We start from the raw sequence: 6,982 nt of genomic DNA on the forward strand, positions 1-6,982 counted from the left end.
TTTTAATATATATATATTTAATATATATATATATTATTTATTTATTATGTTATCCGGTCCGACCAATCCGAGTCATCCGATCTGACCAAGTGACCCTTGACCCAATTATAAATCCGGTTTGATGTCCGGTCCGGTTTTAATAACATTGCTAATTACAATCCCTTGCTAGAAAGATAAAAATTACTTTTCACTAATTGCAATCCCTTGTAATAGGGGATAATGTGCAAATTTAATTCTATGGTTATTAAGAGATAACGAATTTAGTATTTACGTACAAAACAGTACCATCTTAACTCTAATTTTTAGGAGCCGGTGCAACTTCAAATCTCATTAATGGAATATGAGTTTTTTTTCCCATGTGTAGTCACATATTTTGGCCATCCACTAATCTTCAGTGTTTTAGTTACTCAATAAGGTTTGCAATTGTACATCTTCTATTAATAATAATAATAAAAAAAACTCATTTTTCACAAATCAGCTTTGAAATTATACTGTCTTATAAACATTAGGTTTAAGATTGCACTGTTTTGTACGTGCAATCCATTCTTTCTCAATAACGTTAAATTTATATTATATCCTCTTAAAATAAGGTTTGAGATTGTACATCTTGTATTAATTAAAAAAAACTCATTTTCTGTAAATGCAGTTTGAAATTGTACTGTCTGATAAATATTATGCTAAAATTGCAATGTTTTGTACCTGAAATCCATTCTTTCTAATAACTACAACGTTGATATCAATATCTCTTTAAAATAAGGTTTGAAATTGTACATTTTCTATTAATAAAAAAACTCAAAATAATGTTGATCTTATTTTCTCCGGACTTTTATTAGGCGTTTTGCACGTGTTAGGAAAAAAAAAATTAGTCCTATCGACCTTAAAATTATTAATCTTAAAAGAAACTCTTTTTCTGGTAAATGAAGTTTGAAATTGTACTATCTGATAAATGTTACTATTGAAATTGCAATGTTTTATACCTGAAATCCATTCTTCCTAATAACTACGTCTTTGAGTTTATATTAATCTTAAAATTTATTTTGAAAAAAAAAAACCAATGTTTTGAAAACCAGACCGGACGTTGAACCGGTGAGACAACTGGTTCAAGGTTCAATAGGTTCAACCGGTTCAACCGGAATAGTTCAACTGGATAAAAAAATAAAAAAATATATATATATAATAAAATGATGTTTCATTGAACATAAAATTAAAAATTTCATACATATAATAAATAATTCTTAAGTTAATATATTAATTAAAAATTAAAAATCATATAGATAATATAAAAATTCACACTTCGGTAACCAATCCTTAATTTAACACATTAATTAAAAATTCACACATCTAAAATCAAACCCATAATTTAACACAATATTAAGATTAAAATTAAATTAATTAACACCAATTATTAAAGAGGTTGTTCTCTACCTAATTTTTAAATTTTTTCCTTAATTCAATATTTTTTTTTTAAAAATGGCAAAAAACCAGGGTCAATCCGGTTCACTGGTTCAATACCGGTTCGCGGTTCAACCCCGGTTTGATGCGGTTTAATATAGTTGAACCTGTATAGTTAAAACCGGACCAGACACTTGACTGGTTCGCGGTTCGACCGGTTCGACCGACCGGTTCGGTCCGGTTTTCAAAACACTGAAAAAAACTCAGATAAACCTCATTAATGGAACATGAGACCTTATTTCGGTATTGCATTCGCGTCGTCCACGTCGTGTGGGTGTGCGTTGACTGCACCCCATACGCGTGAAAGAGTTTTTTCTATTAATTGGTTAAAAGTTTGTAATGACCATTTACTTATAAATTAGTTAAGATTCTCATTTCTTTTCTATTTGAGATGATAAAACTTAATTTCTTTTTGTCTTCTTCCAAATCATTTCAAGTGATTTACTTTGAGTGTCAATTTCTCATTCATTACTTGTCCGTTTTGAGTTTATAATATACTGTTAAAAATATCTCATGGCATAGAATACGTTGACATATTTCAAGTTATTCTAAACTTCATTTATCCGTTATATATTTAAATCTCAAGTTGACAAAAAATAACAAACCAAAAATTATTTATAATTATTTTGGATATATATAATTTATAAAAATAATTTAAAAATAATTATATATATTTAATATATATATTATTTATTTATTATATCATCCGACCAGACCAATCTAAATTATTTAATCCGATCAAATGATTGTGATCTGTCTATAAATCCGATTGAATGTGCTATAAGTTCTTATAACATTGGCCAGAAGTAGACCTGGCAATTATCGTGTTCGAGTCGTGTTCGTGTCGTGTCATTTCGGGTTCGTGTGAAAAAGAGTAAACCCAAACCCAACCCAACCCAAAAACTTTCGTGTCAAAGTCGTGTTAACCTGTTCGGGTTAGTGTCGATTTCGTATCGTGTTTTCGGGTTACATGTAATTTTGTTATGCATATATATTAATAATAACTTTTAAAAATATAATAAGATATGATACTGTTTTTAAATATTTTATGTCATTTTTAGATTAGTATGTTAATACGAATTATTGAAAAGTTCGATAATATCATGTTATAGGGTCATGTAATGTGTTTATAGCAATTTAGAAAATTCAAATCAATATTTGCAATTAATAATTATAATTTTATTATCTTTATTAATAAGTGACATAAAAAAAACACGAGAGAATATAACAATATTTTTCAATATTCGTGTCATTTCGTGTCATTTTCGGGTTCACATATCAACACTAACCCAACCCAAAAATTTGCGCGTCAGTTTCGTGTCAACCCAAAAATGACTCATTACCTATTAAGCTCAACACTAACACTAAAAATTCGTGTCGTGTAATCGGGTCGTGTGTCATTTTGCCACCTCTAGCCAGAAGTTCCGAAAAAAAGTAATGCAAAAAGTTACCAAATATCTTGCTTGGTATTTTGTCTTTTATAAATGTTGTAGCTTAAAGACAAATATTTACTATTCAAGGAAAAAGAAAAATTGCACCTTTAGTTTCAAAAACCAATAAAAAAATCCAACAATTAAACTAACGTAATTTATTTTGAGACAAAAGCATCAAAATATTTTTTTATAATAATGAATAACTGCTTTAAAGTTGACGTATAAAATAATATAATTAGAGATTAGGAGAGTGGGTTTAGATATCCGCCTAAAACTTCTGATTAAAGGGGCTTCTAATCTAGAATATATTTCAATTGAGGCATTTGATTTAAGGGCCTTCAATTCTAAATATTTTTCAATTATAATAATTATTTAATGTCAATTAAACCATGTATATAAATAATTATAATTTTATGTTTGACTTAAATAGTAATTATATATAGAAAATTAGAATGTAACCAATTAAAATGGAATCCAAAATCGACAATAATAGCACATATTATTCGTTTTTAATCACTCCCTCTCAACAAGAATAGCACAATAGGAGTCCTTACAACTTCTCTCTTAACACAAAGGGTAAAGTATTAAAATAATATGATTTATCTGATTTGCAAATTCAGTCCCGCAATTAAAAACTTGCGGACAAAGATTAAGTTTATGCATTGCAGTTAAAGAATTTGTGAGTTAATTTTTTCGTTAAAAAAAATACTTGTAGTTTAGTTAATTTGTAAAATCGGACGTTGTATATGGGATAATTTGCAAAATCACACTTTTTAATTTCTCTAAATTGCTACATTTTAGATAAATAGTTACGATAACAAATTTTGAGGGAATATTTGGGTTTTTTCAAACTGCACAAACAATAGAGTTCTATTTACAAGTTTTTAAACCACGGACTTTGTAAAAAAGAAAAAAATCAAATCACATGTCTTTTTTGTACTTTACCTTGACAATAATACAATTGTTAAGTACTTTGTTCTCTTGTTTTAAAAAAGGTATTTCATTATCTACTAATTGTTCCAAAGGGTTAACATTTATCTGTTTTCTTCTTCTCTAAAATTTTTCATTAAATTTTAATTTTATTAAATTTTATAAAAATAGAGTATATAAACTACAGGTCTAGGGTCTTTAAAATGTTGGAACCGCCCCATGTTAAAGACCCCAAAATAAATTGACACATAAAATGATGTGTCATTAATCTCTTTATATTTAGAGTATTTTCAATCCTCATTTAATTTGACTCTTAAGTTAAAATTTAAGGAAAGAGAGTTAAAAATTAACTCCAACAGTTTCTTATTGACTACTCAAATCACTAAAAGTCTATTCATTATCTCTATTAATAGAGAGCATCTCTTTGCTCTTAGTGGCTCTTTATTTCATTTTTTATTAATAATTTATTATTGAGGAGTCTCTCTCCTCTCACTATTGTTGGAAATTATATGTATTAGTCGCTTCTCAAATCACTAAAATTTAATTATTTATATTATTTCTAAAGAGTAGATTAAGGTGTCGTTTGATAAAACTGAAAATTAAGTGCTGAAAAAATAAGTACTGAATTTTAAGTGTTGAATATCATAAGTGCTGAAGTTATTAAATGATATAAGTGTTTGATAAATATTAAAAATAAGTGTTGAATATTAAAATATTAGTTGATAATGTTTAACTTAAAATTTTAAGTTAAATATTTTGACTTATCAAAATAAGTGATATGTAGCTTAATTGAATAATTTAAGTGGTTAATAAAAAATTATTATCAAACACACTTAAACTAAATAAGTGCTTAATCTAATAATTTAAATGATTTTTATTATTATCAAACAAGGCCTAAGAGTATCATATGCTCTTAGACATCATGTTATACTTCCACTCTAACTATGAAGCAAGAATTGATGGATTGGAAGAATATGTTAGTAGGAGGGAAGACCATACGATCTGTTATATAAATAGGTAAATGCTCCTTTCCATTATGGATAGCAATAGTATGGCCGATCATTGTAGGTATAATGGTAGATGCCCGGGACCACGTTACTATTACTCAATTTTATTCGGTGATCAACATTATGTACAAACTCAAATTTCTAGTGCGAGCCAGAGCTTGAGGAGTTAATGATACAATCATATGACGTGTTAATTTCTATTAATAAGACTTTTAATTATACCATTTGATAAAAATTGAAATGGTATTGATTTATACATGAAACTTAAATTAACTATTTCTTAAAAAAAAATTCGAACTATTTTGATACCTTTAGACCTGTCCACGGGTTTGGGTACCCGGTCCGTCCAGACTCGTGTCCTTCTGCTAAGTTTGGACAATGAAAATTAATCATAGGTCCAGGTCGGTCCAGGTTCGCTAAAGCCCGCCTATTTTTTGGGCAGGCTTGAAATTGATAAAAATAGCATGGACCGGATCAAGCTAGCCCGCCTATTAATAATTAATATTAATTATTAATTTATATATTAAGTATAAATTTTATTTTGTATAATTAAATTATATATATATATAGGTGAATTTATATGTGTTGAGAGCTTGAGATTTGATTTTTAAGCTCAAGTCCAACCCGGTCTAAGACTGCCTAAATTAATAGTGGGCTGGCTAGGTTTGGATTGAGCATTTATATATGAAAGCCCGACTCAGCCCGACCCATGAACATGTCTAGATACCTTATACATTTATTTTATCCCCTAATGTATGGTAATGGGCCACCATAGAAAATAGAATTTGTGACATTGCTTTTGTTGGTTGATTGGTGTTGAAGCCTAATTATCAAAGGCATCAAAAGCCATAATATCATTACATTACATGCTATGTTACTTTCATTCTAAACAAAGCAAACACTTTAAACATTCCTTCTATTTACTTTTCAATTAGATACTTATAATCTTGTATTAATCCTCAAAAAGGCATTATTATTATGATCCACACATGTTCAAGTCTTCAATCATTGAACCCATAAAAAATAATATTCTAAATTTTTTATTTATTGCTGATTTTTCTTTCAATATATAGCAATTATTTCAGTTCTAATTAACACTTTATATTGTTTGAAATAGGACACAAAAAATAATAATACAAAAATGAGTATAAATTCGATGTTAAATCTCTTCAATTTTTATGTTTAGACCAATTTAATTTAATTCGAAAGTTGAGCCAATATTTAATTAATATTGAAATATGTGAATTAAGCTAAGTTTGTAACGACCCGGTTCGGAGTGCGTGGCGTCGGGGTAGAAGGTCTGAGCAATGAGCGGTCCTAAGGGATGATGATGGAGCATGAATGAACTGAATCTTACATAGGAAATAGAAAGAGAGTGGCTGAGCTTTATCATACAGACGCGTTTTAAAACCGTGAGGCCCAAAGTGTTGGATTTGGGCCAATGCGGACAATGTCTCTGCTAATAATATTTGAGTATTGGCTCAACTTGTCAAAGTTGGATCCCCAATTAATGTTTTTTTTTTTTTATGAAAATGCTTATAATTTCATTAGATTAAAACACAATAAGTACAACATGAAAACAGTGGGGGGTCAAATGGGGCATTTGCCCCCCTTCATCCCTAAAAAAAAAAATTTTTTTTAGTCCAAAAAGAAAGGTTAAGGTGCAAAAATACCCCTAACGTTTTGGGTCAGGAGCAATTTTACCCATAACGTCTAAAATGATGCAATTTTATCCTTAATGTTGGAAGCCAAAAGTAGTTTTACCCCTAACGTTGATGAATTGAGTCAATTTGAGAAATAATTCATCAAACTGCCTTCTCGGTCATGAATCTTGTCATCTACACTTCACACATGCGTTATTTTATCAATAACAAATCACAAACATATGTTAGGATGTGAAAAAAATAAGAAAAATATATTAAAAATATATTGTCTTTTGTACGAATTAGACAAAAAAAATTTTAAAAATTCACCGAATTTATAAATATTAATCTCCAATTTTATATTAGAATAAATTGATATGCAATTGGTGCAAAATAAAGAAAAAAATGATTGTATGTTATAATAGTGTCTGAAATTGATCCAATTTATTAACGTTAGGGGTAAAATTGTACTTGGCTGCAAACATTAGGGGTAAAATTGCTCCTGACCCAAAACATT

This window comes from Euphorbia lathyris, chromosome 10 (assembly GCF_963576675.1).
Source record: "Euphorbia lathyris chromosome 10, ddEupLath1.1, whole genome shotgun sequence".
NCBI lineage: Eukaryota > Viridiplantae > Streptophyta > Magnoliopsida > Malpighiales > Euphorbiaceae > Euphorbia > Euphorbia lathyris.